Source organism: Phoenix dactylifera, unplaced genomic scaffold, assembly GCF_009389715.1.
Source record: "Phoenix dactylifera cultivar Barhee BC4 unplaced genomic scaffold, palm_55x_up_171113_PBpolish2nd_filt_p 001239F, whole genome shotgun sequence".
Taxonomy (NCBI): domain Eukaryota; kingdom Viridiplantae; phylum Streptophyta; class Magnoliopsida; order Arecales; family Arecaceae; genus Phoenix; species Phoenix dactylifera.
In genome coordinates this window covers 101,256-124,317 of record NW_024068574.1, presented here as the reverse complement: position 1 = coordinate 124,317, position 23,062 = coordinate 101,256, and the positions used below count along the sequence as shown (strand labels likewise).

General features: G+C 38.8%; 1 pseudogene; it reads left to right on the top strand.

Annotated features, from left to right (window-relative positions):
• The first annotated feature begins 3,920 nt into the window (after nucleotides 1–3,920).
• On the top strand, nucleotides 3,921–21,717 carry LOC120108256 (annotated as a pseudogene).
• The last annotated feature ends 1,345 nt before the right edge of the window (nucleotides 21,718–23,062 follow it).

Genomic DNA, 23,062 nt, shown 5'->3' with positions numbered 1-23,062 from the left:
AGATTCACTCTCTACTCTGAAGCCTTGCAATATAGCCGCCAAAACCCCTTGAGGGCCCGCGCATCCCTCACTCTCGCCCTGGCCAATTGGAGGCAATCATCTGCAAACAGAGGTGAGAGATTGGTCGGGCATCGGGGGCTAGAACATAGGCTTCCAGCTCCCGATTCTGACAAACTGCCCGCAAGGCACGAGAAAGTGCATCAGAGTAAATAATAAATAAGTACGGGGATAAGGGACAACTCTGTTGAAGCCACATGGTGGACCGGAAGAAAGGTGACGGCGAACCGTTGATCAGGATAAAAAAGCTCGACCCCATACACAGCCTAAAACCGAGTCTATCTAGATCTCATGGAAGCCAAAGCTCTCCATTGCTTGCCTGAGGAAGCTCTACCGGATCCTATCATAAGCCCTTTTCATGTCCAGCTTGACTGCCATCAGACTCCGCCTCTTTGGGGCCTATCATAAGTCCCATATCTCCTCTTGAGCTAGCATGACATTATCAGAAATATACCTGCCCCCACAAATGCCTCCTGCTCCTGGAAGCTAATATCTGGCAACAACGACTTCATCCTGCCTACCATGATCTTTGCCATAATCTTGTACAGAGTGGTACACAGGCTGATAGGCCTAAAGTGGCTAGGCTCTACTGCATCCTGACGCTTTGATATTCAGATAATGTAGGTGGCCTTCTTATAGATAATTTATTGGATATGTAACGCTACTTTTTGCTGTGGGATGGAGGGGCAAACTCAAGTCAAGTAGACAAAATATGAAATGTAAGTTCTATTATTCCCAACAGGTAGGAAAAATAAAATTCCTGCAAGTTTTTGGTATTCTAGCATCCTATATAGGCTACAAATGGGTCGGGTTGGGTCGGGTCCCGAGAGTGACCCCGATCCGACTCGATGTTTTGTTCGGATCCTAATTTTGAACCCAAACCCAACCCGATTAAAAATCGGGTTGGGTCCATGCCTACAAATTTTGACCCGATGGTTCATTCGGGTCGAGTCGGGTCCGAGACCGGGTCTATGTATTTTTATATTCAAAGTTCCACTATATAATAGTAAATAACATCAAGCAATTATTGTCCTAATTCTTTTTGAAAAAAGAAATAGACATTTTACTAGATAAGCTATATTCAAATGTTCAAATTCAATATTTTCTAAATTCAACAAGTCGGTCCTAAGAACATCTAAAAAAAAATCCGACCTCAAAAAAAATAGGTTGGGTCAGGTTCGGGTCCAAGTCGAGATTGGGTGGATCCGACCCGATCCGAAAAATAGAACGGGTTCAAATTTAGGACCCGACCTGGCCCCACGGGTCCTAAATTCGGGTCGGATCGGATCTTACGTGGGTCGGGTCGGGTCGGGTCACAGGTCGACCCGACGCATTTGCAGCCCTAATCCTATATTTTATTTTATTTCTTTTTTTTTTTGGTGAAAAGGTGGGGAGGGGTTTGGTTGTTACACTAAAGAAACTTGGAAGGGGGCTTGGACTCCACCTGAGTTGTTCGGGTTCGAAACGCGTGGGCGTCGATTAAATCAGAGGACCGCATGTCTCACGCTCGGATGGTTCTGTATGGATATGCTTTTCTTCCATCAGTATTGAGGTGGCGCTGGGGTGACGTACTCATACGTAGATGGCCTAGTAGGGTTTTCCACGGGTTGGGGAGGGCACGCGGAAACTTGCGATCTGCATCGAACATTTCTTGGTGGAAGGAAGGCCCAGTGGGAGCTGCTACGCGGGTGGGTTCTGCCCCTCTCCCTCCCCCTCCCCCTCCCCCTCCCCCTCCCCCTTCTCTCCTATTTTTTTCACCAAAAACAAAAAAAAAATAAACCTGGAAGATTCTAGCATGAGCCTCCTAACTTTTGGGTCCGACCTCTCTGATCACTAGTGGCATTGTTTTATCCTTGAAAGGTGACCTGACCAGGCATTTTATTTGGAGGTGTGGCTTCTGTGGAGGGGTGATTTCAACAGTTCCTTTCTGAATAGGTCCTCTTCATACCCAGAAAGACGATCAATACCTTGATTGGCAGCATAAATTTTTAAAAAACTTATAGTTACATTCTCTTTTTCTAAACTATAATATAAAAATGGCGTTTTCATAAATTTGACTGTTTAGTAGATAACTTAAAAGCACAAAAGTAAATATTATTTGAATTGGTTTTTAGTGCTTGACGTTCTCTATGACTCTATCATAATACATCTATCATTTTCTTTTTTGTCGACATGCTAAGAATTTTTTGTCGTCGAAACTCTAACAAGTTAACAGACAATATTGCATATACTCCATCTATCCATCATGTATACTGAGGCTTGGTTACTCGCCATGGCCTCAAGAAAGGCAGCATAGTTTTGCTTGAATGGTATACCAAGACGTGAGTGGCAAACAGCTGGAGCCCAAGATGTGAGGCTGAGGGGTGGTGTGCCGTCTCATCCAAAGAAGATTATGCCGGTTACCCAATGACCCCACGGTTGAAATTTTTGATTGAAATGTTGGTTTTGCGATTAAAGCTATCCACTATGTCCAAGGTTGGTGGTGGTGCGTGGTTTCTTGCATGTCACCTCCAAGAGGCAATATAGTTCTTTATCCTATTTTCTTAAGACGTCTTCTTTTGTTTTGTTTTGTTTTTTTTCCCCCCAATTTGAGAGTAATGGTGGAAGTATCACTAATCATTTAAAACAATTGGTTAGAATGATCCAACAAATTCCTCTCAAGTTTTAAACATGAAACCTCTTCCAAATAGGATGGATTCAAACCATTGGGCTGGAAACCCAATTTGTGGATTCTTTAACCTTAGGTTCAACAATGTAAGGGTAGATGAATCCCCTTTTATCCAAATTCTGAGCATTTAACTTATAAACTACCATCATTAGCCCTACCTAAGTTGCCTTAGGTGCTGCCATTGGCACAAATGAAGTATGAATAATTCGAGAAGCGGCACAAAGAGTTTGACCCCATGTAGTCTCCCATAATAAATTCGGCACCTATTTTATTGCCATGAATGGATCCATCAAATTAACCTTAACAATATTGTAAGGAGGGGACGCCACCATTGAAACAGGATAAACCCAGTGGAAAGCCTGTTAAAGAGAAGTTTTAAAGGATGAATCGTTCAAGCACTTAAAACCGTACTTTCTTATTTCAGCTTAAAACATCATTCGACAAACCTAATCAAAAATTGATATTGCCATTATCATCTTTAACCTAGCAATCATTCCTCTCCTCCAGCTAAACAATGTACAGAGTTAGAAAATTAGACCTTGGTAATTCCATTTAGCATTTAGTAGGTCTTCCCTCCATCTCTTACCATGTAGCATAGAAGAATGACATCTTATGCCATGGTGAAATATTTCTTGTCAAACCAATCCAATTAAATTCCAGCAATAACACCAGTCAAATGTCACATTTTCTCTGCATGCCAACTTCCAAACAAAATGCAACCTACGCAACTTTAGGCATCAAAATGCCCCCACCCCCCCTCTCTCTCTCTCTCCCCACACACACACACACACACACACACACACACATTCTCTCTCTCACATCCAAAAAGAAGCCCAGACACCCGTTCACCGACATTGCACCCAATTAACAACCTCACAACACGGAGAACAGACGACAATAAATTTGTCACAACATCTAGCCAGAAAAAAAATTATCGGACCCATCTCAGAGAGGAGCAACCCGGCAAATAATTAATGTAATAAGTGCAAGGATGGTTCCAGAACCCAGAGAGTTGCACCAGGTTTCATGCACCCCATTTATAAGCCCCGAAGCCAGGCAAAAAAGTCCACAAGCTACCCCTGCTCTTGGGTGTAGTGTACCCATCCAAGGGACCCCCATCCATCCCCACTCAATCAAGCATTAAATAAAAGAAAAAAATAAAAGCTAATTTTTATTAATGTTAATATATTATTAGCCCACCCTGGGCATTAAAGAGGGGGCAGTTTTTGATTTGAATATAAAGCGCTCTCCGGAGGAGGCCGCCAGAGGGAGCTCCGAGACGAGGAATAGAAGGATTAGGGTTTCTGAGCAAGAGAAACAAAAGGGTTTTGAGTGCGCTCTTCCCTCAGAGAGAGAGATAGAGAGAGATGGAGGAGGGGAGGCGAAGAAAACGGCGAATCCGCGGTGCTACATGGATGTCAGCATTCGGAGGGGAGATGGAAGGGAGGATCGTGGTGGAGCTCTACGCCGGAGTGGCGCCGCGGACGGCGGAGAACTTCAGGGCGCTGTGCACCGGGGAGAAGGGCATTGGGCCCAACACCGGCGTGCCGCTCCACTACAAGGTACTTCCTTTCGCTGTCTTTCTGGCTGATTCTATTGGTTTTCTTTGTTTTGCCCTTGGAGTTGGAGAAATATCGGGGGGAAGGTGGCGTCTTGTTGTGGTTTTGGGGGTATGGGGGTCTTTTTGGTTTTTGGTCTTGTGTTCTTGTCCGCATCGTCTTGGTGGTGTTCCTTCCTGTGGTTGTCTGGGGAGGAGTGGAGGTATATTCAATGGTTATGAGTATTTTGTTGTTGTTGCTTGTTTTTTTTGGGTTCAATTATTGGAAAGCGAGTCAAGTGAGTTGACTCAGAATAGGAATCTTTAGATGCCTCGTGCTATATAGATTATAGATACTGGAACAGTCAATTTCCTACTGATCTGACTTGCATCTTGAGTCGGCCCGAGTTAGAAGTTTGATGGTTTGGATGCGGGAAGAAAGAAAAAAAAAAGACTTTCTTTTAAGATACGCTGGCTATCTTTGTTCTTTCGAAGTCAACATCCCAAACAAGCAGAATCGTAATTTGATGGTAAAGCAATTAAAAAGGCAATTTCTTCTTTAATTTTAAATGGAGACATTCTTGTTAGCATCTTACTGTTTTCTTCCTACTCCGTATGTTCTTGAGGAGGTTTAAATTAAAAAAAATGAGTCATTATTAAAGGCACTGGGCTTCTTTTTTAAGTAGCAGTATAGTTTTGCTTTCAAGAGGTATTCAACTACTGTGTGTTTTATACATATGTAACTTCTGATGTGGTTGTATCAAGAGGAATGCAGCTGTTCCTGACGATAGTTTTTGAAAGTAAACTAGTTTTGCACATATGGAACTTGTCTTTAGTAGTGATGTTATTTTGCTGGTAATAGTTATTTGATTAATAATAACTATTTGTTCTCACCATTTCAAAGCCTCGATGAAATGATGGTGAACATCACCCCTGTTTTACTTAATAATAATAATTATTTTGTTCTCAAGTGTATGGCTTTTGTGATAGTCAAGATGAATGCTGCTATTTATTTGAATACAATAGAAAAAGTTATGTTTGTGAAATTAAGGTTTGATTTCCAGTTAAGTAAATGAAGATAATATTTTGAGAAACTTTAGGTTTACCCTTCTTCTTATATTTTTTTAATTTCTAATGGTCTAAAAAGGAAAACATGAAGGACGTCATTTATATGGACAATGCAAGTTTGGATAATTGGTGTCTCATGTGGATAACAGGATCAATACTAAATGTTGATTTATAAGCATGCTTTTTCTATAATAAGAAAAGTGGAAATATGGAAAAGTGTTAATGCAAGTAACTTGGATTATTTTTGTGTATGCACCATGCTTCATATGAATTCCAATCTTTAAAGAATATCCAAAGTGATGACCATTCTATTTTCTCTTGTTCGACATTTTGTAATAACAACTTGAGTGTTTGACTTTATAGAGTGGGCTCGGCACTGAAGTTTACATTAAGCTTATGCTACATTCCCTTGATATTGACGTTTAAAAGGGAAGATTCTTTAAGATAGAACATGGCAAATGAACCACATGAATAATTAGAATATCAAAGCTATTCCCTCATTCATATTCAAGATGAGTTCTGATGTTGGGGAGCACATTGAGTCGGTGGCTATGATTTAGAAAGCTGTTTACTTGACTTGGCAAATGAATTTGATAAACTATAAAACTCTTTTTTGTTCCTAATGGTCCCACATTGGGCTCACTTTGTCTTTTAAAACATCGACCTTTTCCCTTGAAATTTAACCAAGACAATCAAGGAGGTAGGCATTTTAAAAGAAGATCATTTTTTTATATAATAAGCAACTTGTGTCGATTTATTTGAATTATTGAATGCCTTATACCATGAAAATCCACCTTAAGCGATTTAAATTTTTTTTTAACTTGTAATGAAATTTTATTGCATATAGCAGTTGTTTTTTTGGGTAAATGAGAGAGGTTAAGCCATGTAGAAACACAACTTAATCAACTTAAAATAGATGAACTTGGATATGTAGTTGATCCAGCAAACATGAAGTTGGTGATATCCCATATTGGTTAATAATAGCTTGCTCATGCAATTTCAATATTTCTTTTTACTGTAACAACACATTAGCTAACAACTTATAAGTTAATTTTGCTAGCATCATCTTGACAGTGAATGATGCCATGCTAAGTAGTGACAATTTCTTTTCAAACTAATCCATAATACATGACCAGATAATTTTTTGATGAAGAATGATGCTACATGGCCAAAGCACTCCCTTCATCGACTCATCACACCATTAAAGTATTAAAGAAACTTAGCAAGAAGGGCATCTAACATTAGTTCATCACATCTTATATATAGACACAAAATCATGTCAATAGACTAAAATAAAGTTCCAGAGAATTGCAATAGCTCCATGCAATAGCCTTAACTCAATAGCTTACTTTGTCATCAAAGAGGGGTGCTTTGGATCATATTCATTGGGAAATGAGTTTCCCACTTCCCTTGGAGTTTCCTGGGAAATCAAATCCACAAATAAATCTTATTTTGTAGGGAAATGTGCTCTAAAGCACATAGCAAGTGTCTAGAAAACTTTGTGAGAATAAATAAGGGAAAGAAAAATAGAACTAGCATTTTGAGTGGATAAGGAATTTAAATAATCTCTTTGATAGATTTGATAAAATCAATCTTATCATGGTATGTCATAAGGGGGAGAGATTTCTATATATCTAATTTATGATTGCTAGTAAATCAACCCGTATTTATAAAAACTAATGAGAATCCAATAAAAACTAGTTCTTTTTGTTGTTTTTATTAGATTTTTCGTATTTTGCATATATATACATATATATATTATCTTTAAATATTCTTGTTTAAGATCACGTTTCTTGTTTATTGAGTTAGGAATTTTTCTTAACCATTGTTTCCTGTTACGTGCTCATAACATTTCCCAAATCAGTCTCCCCTCATGGCATAATACTTTGGTTTGAGTAAAAAGCAGTACTGTTAAGGGGGTTCCTAGAGAGCTTGAAAAGAGGTAATATGATTCCTTAGGTTCTTTAATTTCTTTCTTTTAGTTTGTCTTCTTGTTGGGGAGAGGGGAATTGGATGGACCTAATGGGAAGTGTGTGGCAAGCCTTGGGTGCTATGTAGACATTAGCATGAAGGGGAGATGGAGAGGATTGTAGGAGATCTCTTCACTGGGGTGGTTCCCAAGAACTAAGAGAACTTTAGAGCATTATGCACTTGAGAGAAAGGCATGGGTCCCAATATTGGGATCCCAATTCACTATGGGGTACTTCCATAATTCTCTCACTCTTTCTTGCCATCGGATTTCAAAGAACTTGGGATTGAGGCTATTCTTGATCTTGTGATTTTTGTGTTGAGGTCATGGCATGTTGTCTTTCGCTATTAATTTTTTTAATCACATGGGCTTGGATTTTCTTCTATCCTAATAGGGTTGATGGGGGAACAGAGAAATCTAGAGCTCACGGATATTTTCTCTTTTCTTTTTTTTTAAATTATTAAAAGGCGACTAAGGTGGGTCAATTTGATATAGGAATGTTTGGCCATATCATGCTAGATTTAATTAGTTGTGCCGAGTTTGAAATTGGGTGGATTAAGAAAGAACATTTCCTTCAAGATAGATGGGTGCCATTTTATTTCAAAAGCAACATTCTAAAAGTAGCAAATTGTAATTTTATATAAATGAGTTAAGGAATATTTATTTTTAAATTAAGCATTGTATAATTTGTTGATGTATATGTTCAATGTACCAATTTTCTTCCCTTTTTAGATGGTCTTCACAAGTTCATGTTCAATAAATATATATCATTAATGCATTGGTCTTCTTAATCATATAGTCTTGCATGTTTCTCTTACAATAGTATGCAATTAATATGATTTATAAATGCATATGTAAATGGTTCGTTAGTGTATACTAAAGGAACTCATTTCTTCCTCTTAATTTTTTTATAATTTTAGTTGGGAACTAGAATATTGGAACCTTGGCTGAAAATCAGCATCGAGGGCAGGATTGAACCCAGGTCTCTTAGGTCAAGAGATCCACCATTAGAGACATCACCAAGTCAACAAGCTGGCTCCCTTGGAATGTTGCTGTTCTTAACAATGTTTTGTTCAAGAATGTATTTCCCCATAATGAGTTTATCTATAGTAGCAATGTTATTTGCGTCAATTACTGTTATTTGTTTGACATATATTCCTTTTTTACTTCCATTTTTAATGGATTAGCGTTTAAATGACAACTCATTGATTTGGAGTGAGGAAGTTGGGATAATAGTATGTGTCATGTCAATTAAAAGAGCTTTACTAAGTATACGCAGATATTGAAATTTCACTACAATAATATAATTTAACAAGGAAAAAGTTAAACACCTTAGATTTTGCTGTAAATAAAAGTGTGTATACCCATGGATATATGTATGCAGACATGCGTCTATATGTATCTATCAGTTATATCTATATGTTATATGTACATCATGCTTCATGATGCAATTTATGTTGCCATCTAAGAGTAGGTCTATGTATGTACTTACACCATTGAGCTTGAGCTTGTTATTGAAGCCATTAAGGAATATTTAAAATGATTGTACTCCTATGACATCTGTTGCAATTTATTACCAACCTAATTGTTTGACTTCTATCATGGACACAATTAAAGTTTTCACCAACATCTTCTTAGCTTTCACCGGTGTCATCTTATCTTTGACCACCAACATCTTAGCATTCCCTTGACATTGACATTTAAAAGGGCAGGAACTTAGTGATAGCATATCAAAGGAAATGGATTGCATGCCAAATAAATGATAAAATGATCCAATAATTGGACTGGGGAATATTGAATCATTTCTGACATGGAAGCTATTAAATTGACTTGCAAGATGAGTTTGATAGTTTAAGGCCCACTAAATCTTAGTAGTAGGAATCTTTTGCTTAGGGTGCCACACCTGCTTCAGGATCTCCTTGGAAACTTGTCCTCAAGCCCACTTTGTTATTAGAAAATGTTTTAAGAGACCCACTTCCCCGCACACACACATCTGAATCTGCTCTTGCACTCACACCTGGTGCGGACACCAATGCCAGATCACCCGTCACTCGGATCTACAATCGCCGCAGGAGGATGGTCCAGCCAGTTTGATTTTATTTTAGAGTGATTTTATGTTATTTGGGCTTATTAGGGTATTTTGTTATTTAACAGCCTTTAGGGCTTATTTTGGTATTTCATTATTTGACAGTCTTTAGGGCTTATTTTTGGTATTTCGTTATTTTGAGGGTCTTTTGTGAGACTAGTTTCTTTTAGGAATTTTTTGCATTTTCTGGGTCTTACAAATATGTTTGGACCATACATTGTTTAAGGTATGCTATGAATAAAAAAAATTGATTCTCTTTCTTTTAGCCTTGGTGTGAAGCCAAGAACAAAAGATATGTATGAAGCCCAGTTCCCTTCCTCTCCTTCCTCTCTTTTCCCTCTTCCCTTCCACTTATTTTTCTTCCTTCCCCTACTGTCCGGCATCAGCATTGGTATCAGAGCCCAGCAAACAAAACAAAAATGTTTCTGTCGTGGGTGATCTGCTTCACGTGAGAGTGGATTAGGCGTCTTCTCCCCAGCTGCAAAAATGCCAAGTTTGCTTCCTTCCCCAAGTCAAAACTCATCTCTCCGTGAGTTCTTTCTTGAAGGTCGCGAAGAAACCAAAAAAAAAGAAATAGAATGAGGAAGCCTGGGACGGCTGGTGAAGAACCGCGCCCGTGTGCTTTGCCACTGCCGTCGCGCGCCGCTCCCGAGCGCCCGTCACCGCTTTCTCCTTCAGCAAGCGTCGCCGCGCCTCACCACCGTAGCCACAGAAGTAGGAAACCACCTGCAATTCCTTCCCCTCAAAGCCTCCATGAAGGAGCTGGAATAGGAATGGGTTACCGGAGCGGTCGTGCCCGTTAACCCGAGTCTATTCCGTCGGAAAAAAAAAGGAAAAAAAGAAAAGAAAAAAAAAGAGGGCACGTGACCCTTAAGTTATGCATGTGGACCCGTGTGGGTTATTGGAGTGGGTCGCGTCCGGTAACTTGAATCCTATCGGATCCCTCCAAAAAAAATACCTGTTCATCGTCGCACACAGCGCCGCCCTGCCCTCGCTGCCACCGCCCTTGCTGTCCCGCAACCGTCTTCGCCGCCTCCACTTCGCCATCTCCACCACTGCCGCCTCCGCCTTCTTTTTCCCCTCACTCGCCGCCCGAACCCATTGCCACCCCTTTAAGGGTCCCAGCGACTCGATCACCACCCACAACGCCGCCCTGCTTCGTCACCTCTCTCGCCGCTTCAGCCCCGCCGTTTTCCGCCTCCACCCTCTCCGCCTCACCTTGCCCTCCCCTACTTCATCGCCGCCGTCCAGCTCTGCCGCTAAGTTCCCTCTTCCCTTCCAATTCTTTTTCCACCGCTCCTTTCTTCCCCGTTGCGATTCGAACTGAGAGCTCTTCACAACTCTCGACACCCGACCTTTTCCTCTGTGAAATCAAGGGTTTGGCTTTGAACCTACCGCAACCCACTACTTCACCTCCCAAACCACCCCCTCCCCCCTTTTGCTATTCCACGGCCCATCAGGCCCATACTGTATGCCTACATCTTCCCCTCCTGTCTCTTCTTCTAATCTGCGGCCCATCAGGCCCGCACCGCACAACCCACAGGCCCATCAGACCTGATCACCCCCTTTCTCCTCTTCTAGCCCGCAGGCCCATCAGGCCTGATCACCCCACCCCCACCTCTCTTCTAATCCAATGGGCCGCTGCCATTAGGCCCACCAAGCTGCTTTGATAAAGCCCCACGAGTTGCTGGGATCAAGCTCGTCGAGTTTCTATGATCAGATACGAGTTGGAGCCATTTGATGAGCCTACTTGCTGCGACTGCGTCTCTGATTGTCGCCCCAGCCCAGGTTTCTTTTCCTACTGAAAATCTTTTTGTTCGTCTAAATTCAGCATCAATAAACTCTTGTGCTCTATCAACTTAGTTTGCTGTGAATTCAACACATACACCCCAGACAATCCTAAAACCCTTGTAGTAGCTCATTTTTGTCATTAATTGTAGGGCTACCGAATCTTTGGGAGTTCTTTGAGGCTCCGTGCAACCCTGCAACACACAGAAAATTTGCACTATTTGACTGCAATTACTTGCCTGCATTTATTACAAAATTTTAAGCTTGATTTCATTTGCTACGGATTAGCTTTCCGTTTATATTGAGCATATACATTGCGCTTTAGGCATCATTTTTATGCATTAGGTCTGCCTAGGAATTACCACTGTCTTAGCATTGTAGGGCCACGCATACCTTTGCACACATTATATACACCTTTGTACTGGTCGTGTTGTCTTCCAGTTAGAATCCCAACTGGCTATGAATCCCAACATCGAAGCCTTGCTAAAGATTGTCCAAGACTTGACCACAGTGTCCACCCAGGCCTGCGCCCGGCTAGACTCAGCTAGGGCTTCCCTTCAGAGGATTATGGGATCCAAAGAAGGGAGTGCCTTCCATTTGGAAGGCCTAGAGATCGAGGATGAAATCCTAGACCATCTAGGATTTGTGCGGCAGGGCCACTTTGACCCTAATTCCGTTCCAGGCAGCCCTCTAACCTACCCTTGCTATAGAGGACCGAGTTCAGTCCCTAATGTCGATAGGGGTTATCGCCATAATGTAGAACCTAGAGAGCCTTATGACCATAATGAAGATGTGATAAAAAGCATTCGGATTGAAGCCCCTACCTTTAATGGTCGCCTTAACCCAAAGGTCTTCACAGACTGGTTGCACGAAATAGACTTCTTTGAGTGGAATAATTTGTCTGAAGAAAAGAAGGTCCGGTTTGCCAGAATGAAACTCATCGGTCGAGCTAAGCTTTTCTGGCAAAACACTGAGCATCTCCTGGCTAGGAGACGTCAACCTGCCATAACTGATTGGATAGAAATGAAGGAAAAACTTAAGAAAAAATACTTGCCCCTTAGCTACCAAGATGATCTCCTTGACTGATGGAATAACTTAAGACAAGGCACCTGATCAATTACTGACTACATCGCACAATTTGAGAATACATGATGCGATGTAATGTGATTGAGGATGAGAGAATGGTCCTGAGCCGGTTCCGTAGAGGTTTCAATGATAAACTTAGGAAGGAACTTGTCCTCCGAGAGGTGTCCACGTTAAACTAGGTCTATACATTCGTACTGAACTATGAGCAAGTCTCCAAGTCTATGTTTGTGAGGCGCCCTGACATTCGGGGCACTTCCACGGATCTTAATTCTTCAGGGCCCAAACCTTTTGTTGGGTGTCCTCTATCTCTAGACCCTCTCCTACTGCCCTTGTCCCAAGCTGAGACACTAAAGACAAAAAAATCCTTGGTAAGCTTCCCAAACCACATTTCAAAATTCAGTGCTACAAATGCCAAGGTTTTGGTCACGTTGCCTCCTAATGTGCTAACAAATCTCTCGTTATTGTTTAGCAAGAGCAGGTAGGTGACACAGATAACTTGGAGGAGCATGTCTATGAACCAAACCTCGGTGACATTCAGAACATTGAGGAAGAGTGTGATGAAGGACCTAATACCCTAAGATGCATCCGCACTACACCTATATCATTTGCACAGTCAGAGAGAGTTTGACCAGTTCACCATGAGTGTAGTCAGATGCGCCTCGGCACAACCCGACGGAACTGATGACTGGAAAAGAACCTCAATTTTCCATACTTATATTAAATGCGAAGAGAGATTGTAAGGCCATCATCGATAGCGGGAGTTGTATTAATGCAATATCCTCCAACATCGTCTTTCGCTTAGATTTGACTCCTGTTCTCCAACCACAATCTTATAAGGTCTCTTGGATTGACACAACTTCTATTTGTATTAAAGAGAGATGTCTTGTGCCCATTCACATCCTTTCTTACAAGAGCATCATATGGTGTAACGTAATCTCGATGGATGTAGGACATTTAATTTTAGAGAGACTCTGGTTGTTCGACCTTAATATCACCATCTCTGGTCAATCCAATTCTTATTCTTTGATGTTCGAGGGCAAAAAGATTAAGCTCAATCCTTTGCCGCCCAAGCCACCTGACAAGAACAAGAGAAGAGAAGTGTCAAAGGACAAGGATCTTCATATCCGGTGTCCAGCTGAATTTGAGCGGAAAGTGTTCAACAAATTTTTGGTGTTCACTCTCCTTGTCAAAAAGGTTCACCCCTATAATTCAGTCAACAGGTCTATAGGCATGAGTCCATTTGAGGTAGTGCATGGTTATAAAGCTAGAAAACCTCTAGATCTCTTATCCATTTCACCCCATGTTATGATTTCTGAGTTTGCACATGCATTTGCACAACATATTTATAAGTTGCATTAGAAAGTCCACAAGCACATTTATGCATGTTATGCTCAATATAAGATGCAAGCTGATTCTCATGCTAAGGAATTTCAAACTAGGAATTACGTAATGATCTGTATTCAGCTAGAGCGGTTTCTTTTTGGAACCATTAAAAAATTGTAGGCTCATAGTGTTGGGCTATTCAGGGTGTTGCACAGGGTTGACACCAATGCATATGTCGTTGACCTCCCCTCTGATTTTGGTATTAGCCCGACTTTTAATGTTGAAGATTTGGTTGCTTATAAAGGCCCACCAACAATCCCCGATGACCCTTTTGTCGAGCCCTCTCCTGAGCCTGTTGATTCCCCTATTACTGATTCCATACTAGCTTCGATTCCTTGGTCCCTTCAACGAGCACAAAAAGAACATATTGATGCTATTTTAGACGGTCAAACAGTTTTTACCAGTTATGGAAGCCTCCAGCGCTTCTTGATTTGTTCGCGAGGATGGCCAGAGTCCGACTCCACTTGGATCACGCGCGAGGAGTTTCAGCGGATTGACCCGGACCTATTGGAGTACTACCGAAGCTACATCGGGTCGTGTTCGTTGAGGTTGACTTCTTCCCACCTAGGGGGAGCTAGTGCGGACGCCAATGCCAGATCGCCCGTCACTCGGATCTATAGTCGCCGCAGGAGGATAGTCCAGTCAGTTTGATTTTATTTTGGAGTGATTTTATGTTATTTGGGCTTATTAAGATATTTTGTTATTTGACAGCCTTTAGGACTTATTTTGGTATTTCGTTATTTGACAGCCTTTAGGTTTTATTTTTGGTATTTCGTTATTTTGAGGGTCTTTTGTAAGACTAGTTTTTTTTGGGGTCTTTTGTATTTTCTGGGTCTTATAAATATGTTGGACCGTACATTGTTTAGGGTATGCTATGAATAAAAAAAATGATTCTCTTTCTTTCAGCTCTGTTGTGAAGCCAAGAGCAAGAGTTAGGTGTGAAGCCTAGTTTCTTTCCTCCTCCTCTCTTTTCTCTCTTCTCTTCCTTCCTCCTCTCTCCTTCTCTTATTCTTCTTCCTTCCTCTGCTGTCCGGCATCAACACCACAGCCATACATGCTTCTGGTACATAAGCACTGTATTATACTTACAGTGACCTAACTTCTTAATTGAATACTAATATTTCGAGACAGTAGAAAAGGTAAGACGGTTTTTTTTTTTTTTGTGTGTGTGTTTGTTTAAGGAAGCTTGTATTTTTATGTGTGATTTTCTTCAGTTCATTACATTATTTCATTCCACTATTAGTAATTTTCAAAAATTTATGATTGATAACAAACTGTTATTGCATTTTTTTGTATAAAAAAGGTCTAGAATACCGAAACAAAACAGCACCGTATAACAAATTCACCCAAAAAGTCAGCATGCACCTGTTTTAACTTCTTAGGTTGGTGATTGCTGTTCCGAACTTTCTTTTCAGTTGGAGGCAATTCCTACATGTGCCAGCTAATCTGCTGGTTAGTTGCCTTATTGGAAGATATGAGAGGCTTTAATCTACTGTTAGGCTTCAGATCTTTTCATAGGCTTTAATATCTGATAGGCTAGGTGAATGCATGCCCTGTAAAATCATCATTCTCCCAATATCCAATATATAGGTATGTCATCTCGTCACTCTCAAATCTTGCGTACAACCTATTGTTCTCATGTTCTTTATCATCTTAAACAATCTGTACGAATTTTTGCCATATTGATTTGACATGCTTCGCATGGTTGTGTTTCATTTAATACTGCATAGTAGTGGAGTGAGAGAGCAATTTGATAAGGATCAAAACTGTTAACTTCAAATTTTTTTCACTGATATTTTTTGGAGCGCTTGCATGAGTGAAGAGATTGTGCTGACATAAATTATTGATATGTAATGGAGAGGCTTGGATGGAGGTACTGAGAAATGTCTTGAAGCCACTTACTGTTTTATAGGTTTTGGCCTTCAATAGGAACTAATTTGATGTAGAGTCTACTTAATTGATGATATGAGGCTTGTTGTATCTATGCTTGTTTTACTATTATATTTCCATTATGTTTGACCATATTGAAACTCATTTTTCAGTCAGCACTTTGACTGTTGCACAACTTTTTTTCACTTACTCCCTACATGCTATTGGAAGGTGAAACTGTTTATATTCTTAATATCATTCAAAGAGTTTTTGTGATTCAGTAGTCAAATCATTTCTTTTAATAAATTTAACTGAGTTAACATGCATTTCTCCATTGTTTTTTTTTTCACCTTGATCTATTGTAAATTAATTTTAAAAAAAACAAAATGCATATAACTGAACTTTACTGTCTTTCTGCTGTTTTGATCTATACAAAAGTTGGTGTATATAGTAATTTTTAACTTTTTTTCTTCAGGGTACACGTTTTCATCGTGTTATCAAAGGTTTTATGATACAAGGTGGCGATACAACCGCAGGTGATGGAACTGGAGGAGAATCCATATATGGACTAAAATTTGAGGATGAGAACTTTGAATTGAAACATGAAAGAAAAGGAATGCTATCAATGGCAAATTCTGGCTCCAACACCAATGGCTCTCAATTCTTTATTACTACCACTAGAACATCTCATCTAGATGGAAGGCATGTTGTGTTTGGGAAGGTGGTTAAGGGTATGGGAGTCGTTCGGTCGATTGAGCATACGCCTGTTGGAGATGGTGATTATCCCACCATTGATGTAATAATTGCAGATTGTGGAGAGCTTTCTGAAGGGGCTGATGATGGAGTTTCAAATTTCTTCAAAGATGGTGATATGTATCCAGATTGGCCCAATGACCTTGATGAGAAGCCAAGTGAGCTTTCATGGTGGATAAATGCTGTGGACTCTGCTAAGGTTTTTGGAAATGATTACTTCAAGGTCAATTTTGTTATAAACCTTGATTTTTATTTATTTTAATATTTATATTTCAACTGGATTACGTAGAACGTTTAGCTTTAAATTTTGTTTTATCAGGTTTGCTTTAATTTGTTTTCCATTGCGAAAGTAATATAATGTGTTTTTATTGCATACCCCTTGATATTTATGCATCTTACTAGCCTTTCAATTGTCTATGTCATCATTGTAATGTTTCAAAAGAATGTTAGTATTGAAAGTTATCTGTATCTTCTTCCACTTTGTTTTGTTGGATATCAAATTACTCATTTTAAATTTAAAATCTTTTGATTCAAGCAGAAGCATGACTTTAAGATGGCTCTTAGAAAGTATCGTAAGGCTCTGCGCTACTTGGATATTTGCTGGGAGAAAGAAGAGATTGATGAAGGCAAGCATATATTTGGCACTAAAACTCTCTCTCTCTCTCTATGCCCCCCCTTCTCCCTCTCTCTCTCTCACACACACACACATGCACACACTTGCTCAGTTGCTTGGTTGCTCATTCTCCCTATCTTTTTGTGGCTTCCCAGAGAAGAGTTCATTGTTGCGGAAGACAAAATCAATTATACTCACAAATAGTTCTGTAAGCTTTTGTAGTTTTGACAGTTTCTTTTTTTTATTCTTATATGTATAATTTTTGAATTGATTATTCAAAATGAAACATCCACTGTTTGCTTAATCTCAATAAGTTCCTTAATGTCTATTGACTTTAACTTCAATAAGCAAGTAGTATTCAGTCTGTGTAGTGTTTGATATGATTTACTCTGCAAGTAGCATTAATAGTTCATGTCTTGTGAGCTAATGTTGAATTCATGACCACTTACCATGGGCAAGAGGGAATTGTCATGTACTCTAGGATAGCAATTGGAAGGTAGGCACTGTTTCAACCTGCATGGGTTTGAAAAAATTGTAGTGTTGATGTTAAGTTGTGGTTGCCAATACTCAGCTTAGATTAATGTGATATATTCTTGTTCAATCCATTACGTGAAAAGAGACATAAGATTTGAATGTTTTGGGAATCCTAAGTTTCTAGGTCATTATTCACCAAACAATTCTTGAGTTAAAGAACCATTTCATCAGATGAATAAGTTCACACTTTTTGTAGATTGAACTTCATTGATACTGGGAGCTAGTAACAAGCACATATTTTGTTCTTTTTTATGTGTGTTTTTTTTTTTCACTGGGACAGTGAATCTAGTGATGAAGCATTTATTCTGTTCTTTCTCTAAGTGTTCACAACAATGAATGATTTTACTAGTTCACAAAATTTTCCATTGTAGCATTGTCTTTAGGATGCTATCTCCTTGCATTTCTTTCTTCATATATTTTGTCCATCTTATCCTATACACAAAGAAGTTTCCTGATTTTTGTTCTTGCCATTAAACTAGAAATTCTTTGTTTTTGGTCAACTAAGCTTGTGTAATAAGCGAGCTGTCATAAGTTCTTTCTCACTTTGAATAAATAAGTGAAGTCACTTCCCTCCAAAAAAAAAGAGAAAAGAAAACTGAAGTAACATGTGCATCTTTACTTAATTGAGCTACTTTCACCAAGATTGTTTTTTCTCACTCTTCGTGCACTATAATATGTATCTCTGGTTTTTTGAACTCGATCTTGTTAAGTATTTTTTATTTCCTTTCTTGTTTTTAGCGAATTTAGCATGTAGAATTAAAGCCAAAAAGTCAACCTTATTTTAACTTTCTTCTGCATCATTGTTATCTCTTTAGCATCTTCCAAGATCCTTTTGTTTCCATCTCTACATTCTGTTTCCGTGCTTTAGATTTCTTGTTTCCTTGATTATCTTTTGGATGTCAGTTACCTTTAAATTCTGCAAGAATTCTCTACCAAACATATTGAAGTAAGTTGTCATCGGAATCTAACATCATGTGTGGTGCATCTTTTATTTCCATCCTTTAATACTTCATCTCTGGTTTACTCAACATATGTTGGGACTGATTTCAGTTTGGGTTCGGCTGGACTCACCTGAAACCAACTCTAACCTCTGAGCCAACTCATTAGTTCATTCATTACTTGCAAATGAATATTAGGCTAACCCTACTCCAGATAGATTAACAAAATAGAGGGAGAGGGAGAGAACCCAGGCATGCTGCCTCGGTTCATCATTTGCACTGATCCACTGTCTGTCAGGCATTATCCACAAATTGCTTCCTGGTGCTCAGTGCTCAATTCTAGAGGAGAGTGTGCATTGAGGAGGCTGTGTCTGAGAGGAGAATATGAGAGGGGTTTCTATATTGGGATTCAGGTTGTTTTAAGTATAAACTTGATGTGACTGGTACTGTAACTCTTCTAACATTCAACCTAGTCTACCAATGGCACATCCTTTATCCTTTTTGCATCTTTAAAGTCAATGTGCAACTTCATTATTAGATTCTAGGTATTTATTTATTTGTGTATTTTTAATTTCGGTATTTGTGTGTGTGTATGTGGAATAGAGTGTTCTATGGCTTTATGATCAATGCACAAAGATTATAGTTTTCATCATAAGTTAATACCAATAAACTAGGAGAAAGGTCCATTGACATTGCACCTGTTTCAACACAAGGGGACATTAAGATTGCAAGCATGATTGGCCTACCAGCATGCTACGATTTTCCTGTCCTTGTAGACATTTCTTACCTTCTTCTGATCTTGCAACTGCATCATGTTGTGATGAAGTTTTGTGTGCCAAGGTGGAGGCTGTCATTATTTGATTAACTCCACAGTATGCTAACTAATTTGGTCCTGTAGAAACTGAAGCACATAAACTACAAAACAGCTCCTCAATAACATCTGTCCCTATCCTGTTTCTACGTAGCTAGCCTGGCAAGTTCTGGCTCTTGCCAATGCCAACAACACCAGCTGATCTGCAATCCCCTCCCGGATTTTATAGGAAATATTTATCTTTTAGAGCGAAAGAGCTACCGCAGATGATGTTTAGGAAGTTATTTTGGAAGGTCCTTTTGAATACAATTGGCAAGGAGGCCCAATTATGATAGGTAAGGAACACCTTAGTAAGGCCCATTAACTTGAAGTTGATATTAATGTTTTCTTTGGTTTGATTCATAGCAGGACGTGGGAATGCTACTGCGCTGCACCTTTGCTTGCATAGCATCTGGTCTTAGATTGTTCACCATGTTCTACCAGGAGATTGATGACCAATATAACTAAGCTGCTTAGTTGAACAGCTTGAAGTGCGCATTTTATTATTCTAACTAAATATTTATCTTTTTGACTAATTGCAGCAAATTGCATTCTATTGAGGAAGTGTGGATTTTGTTTATGGGGCTTCTTGGTAACTATATAAGTTTCACAAGTTTAGTTTTAACTAATTGCTTTTATTTTCTTGAACTCTGTGTTTTAGGCTTGCAAATTGAAAGTAGGAGATCCCAAAAGCGCCCTATTAGATGCTGACTTTGCATTGCGTGAAAGAGAGGGCAATGCCAAAGCATATTACCGCCAAGGCCAGGTTATTATCTTCCATCTGATGACCACTATTTATATTAAAGATATGATATCGTTCTCCAGTCTCAGATTGTTTTGGTAGTCCGAGCCTTATTCTGCAGAATATTCAGAACCAGTTATTGTTATACTATATCATCTTTCTAGTGAATAAAAAAAATATTTTCTACTTTCATGGGAAAGATAGCTATGCAGGAGTTTTGGACATCTTTAGATGCCACCTTGTTAACTATAATGCAAGTTGCACCTAAGATATGGATTGCTTATTTCTACTTATTATATTTTTCACAAAAGAATTTCTGGAATGGCTTTATGGTTTGGCTGAAGTATTGCATGAAACTTCTATTGTAATCTAAGAATAAATGTTTTTCAAGTAGCTGAACTCTGCAGGTAAGTTAACATCTTATTTTGCCATGATAAAATGACCTGATATTTGCAAGAGAGAATCTTGGGTTGGCTCACACTAAAATTTGGCCTGGACCTGAACCGGATAAGTCCCAATGCAACCCGATGCGTAGTGGTTTTTCCTTGGTTTGGATCCTGATTCATACCAGATCTCTACTGTTGCTGGGATATTTGTCGTATATGATGCAGCCATTCATGCATTTAACAATGATAGAATGTATACTGACATGATATCTAGATTTACATGTACATGTAGTTAGATACAAGAGACTTCATTTTTTGTTTGTTTGCAAGTCATGGATGGCCTAAGTTATTACCTTGTAAACTGATCAGGCACACGTGTCACTTAATGATGTGGATGCTGCAGTCGAAAGTTTCAAGAAAGCACTAGAGTTAGAGCCAAATGATGGTTAGTGGCTTTTCCTTAGTTTGTTTACTTTCTTTCAGTTTTATACATGCAATTGGTAAGTTGTTGATTGGTTTGCGGTATTTATTAGGAGGCATAAAAAAAGAGCTTGCTGCTGCAAAGAAGAAGGTGAGAACGATCAAGTGCACTTCATTCAAGTATACTTTAGTTCTAGGCATGATTTGATGAGTTAAAACTGTTGACAGATTGCTGATAGGCGGGATCAAGAGCGAAAGGCTTATTCCAGAATGTTCCAAGTCTCAGTAAAATCAGATGCAAATAATGAGGTTGTGATGTCTTGGTTCTTTAACTTTAAGAGAAGTGTCTATATTCTCAAACAATGATTATTAACACTTGCAATAGTGAAAACCTTTGAAGAAAGCATAAATATAATGGTAATATATTTGCAGTAGCTGACTTTATGTCTTTGGGTGTTTTCTTCTTTGCAGGACAAACATTGCTGAAGGAAATTCAGCTCTAAAAAATTTACATGAAATCTTTTGGCAAGTGGGCAAAATATAGCAGGTCTTCATTCAGCATAGGAAGGTTCAGGTATTTGTTGTTTATTCATTATAGTTGCTTTGCATAAAATGATCTGACTAGACTTTTTTTTTTTGTTCATTATAACTTTTTTTTTTTTTTTTTTGTGCGCGCGCTCTTATCTGCAGGTATATAATTGGGACTGAAGAAAAAAATCCAGATCCCTTGAGATGGATATATACAGAAAAAGGAAAAAGCTTGAACCATTTTTTCTTAAAATTAGTTGGAGCTGCATCAAGACTTTGTAGTAATAGGCTGTTTAGATGAGGGATGCTTAGACTTTGCCATTTCAAATATTCCATTAGGTTCTGCACAAAAAACAAAACTTTCGTACTTTTGTTGAACTTGATTGTTTATTCTGGACATTTACTCATTCCTTCAACTTATCTATCTCACCCTTTTTGTTAATCCTTTATGTTGCTGGCGGTTTTATAAATCTCATTTGGCTGGGTTTGGTGCATCCTCAGAGCTTAGCTTTTATAATTTTGTATGGCATATTTATGGTCCTGAATTATTTGGTTTTTCTTGGTCCTGGCATATTTCTACCGCCTTTGCAGTCAGGTCCATTTAGGTTGCTTTGTGGTTTTTTCTCTGCTCTTTTTGGGCTGTTCTAAAGATGGTGCTTTTGGGGGTAGTCCATCGCCCTTTTCACAGCACATTGTGTCTATCAGATAATTTTGCAAGTTCTGATTTATATTTGCTTTGTTGATGTTGAGATTTGGTGTCCATTGATTTCTGTTACTGCTTTCATATCCTGCGCTTTGTGAACTCAAAAGGATTCTTGCAACTGAAGTTTGGGGGCGACTTTTTGAGCTTCAATCCTGTCACTTGCATGTCAACCCTGTCGTTATGGTTCAAGTAAAGATGTTACATGTTCGTGATTGTAATGGGGACTTGAAACTTGCGAGATGGCAGTAGCTTGCATTTTAGTCTGGTCTATCATATAATTTATTATATGCTTCATGTTTGTTCTTGCTCATCCTCTTTTTGTAGCTTTCTTATATCCTAAGAGATCATCATCATTATTTATTTCTTATCATTATATGAAGCAAATTTGTTTTATCCTAAGTTCTGATTTATAGAAATAAATTACATACTGAAATGTCTAGAAATAAAAAATTACACTCTTATGAACTCTACTATCCTATATATCATGTGGATATATATATATATATATATATATATATAGAAAAATAACCACTATTATAATATATTATTTAGTATTATAACAGATTGTTGGAATGCCAATGGTAGCTTTTATTTCACTCGTCTCTTTATCTAAATTAAGTACTATTCTTTTTCAAATTTCATGTTTTTCTACATCAAATTTCCATCCAAAATAGATTATATTATATTAAAAATAATATTTTATTCAATAATTAGTGAATGGAATAACACTACTTTCCTATCATGGCCTGTTATTTTTTCGTTACAATGTTGTTATTTAATAGCAGCCATAAAAAGTTTTTAGTTTGATAGTGAAGGTCTGAAATACTACTTCGGGAGGCAAATTTTGGCCACCGAAATTATTATAATGGTTAACTATGGCTTCAGTGGCAGCAATGTCGGTGAAAGCTTGGGATAGGTTGCAAGTCAGCTTTCTAGGTATGTGTTCTTAGCTCTAAGTTAATTGTTTATGGGTAGCCTTCGAAGTAAGTAATTGACTGTCAGAGTTTGACCTTTTGCTGTAAACTTTGTTTCATTATGGTAAAGGTTGATGCAAATGTGCTTGACGACTGGCAAACTGGGCCGT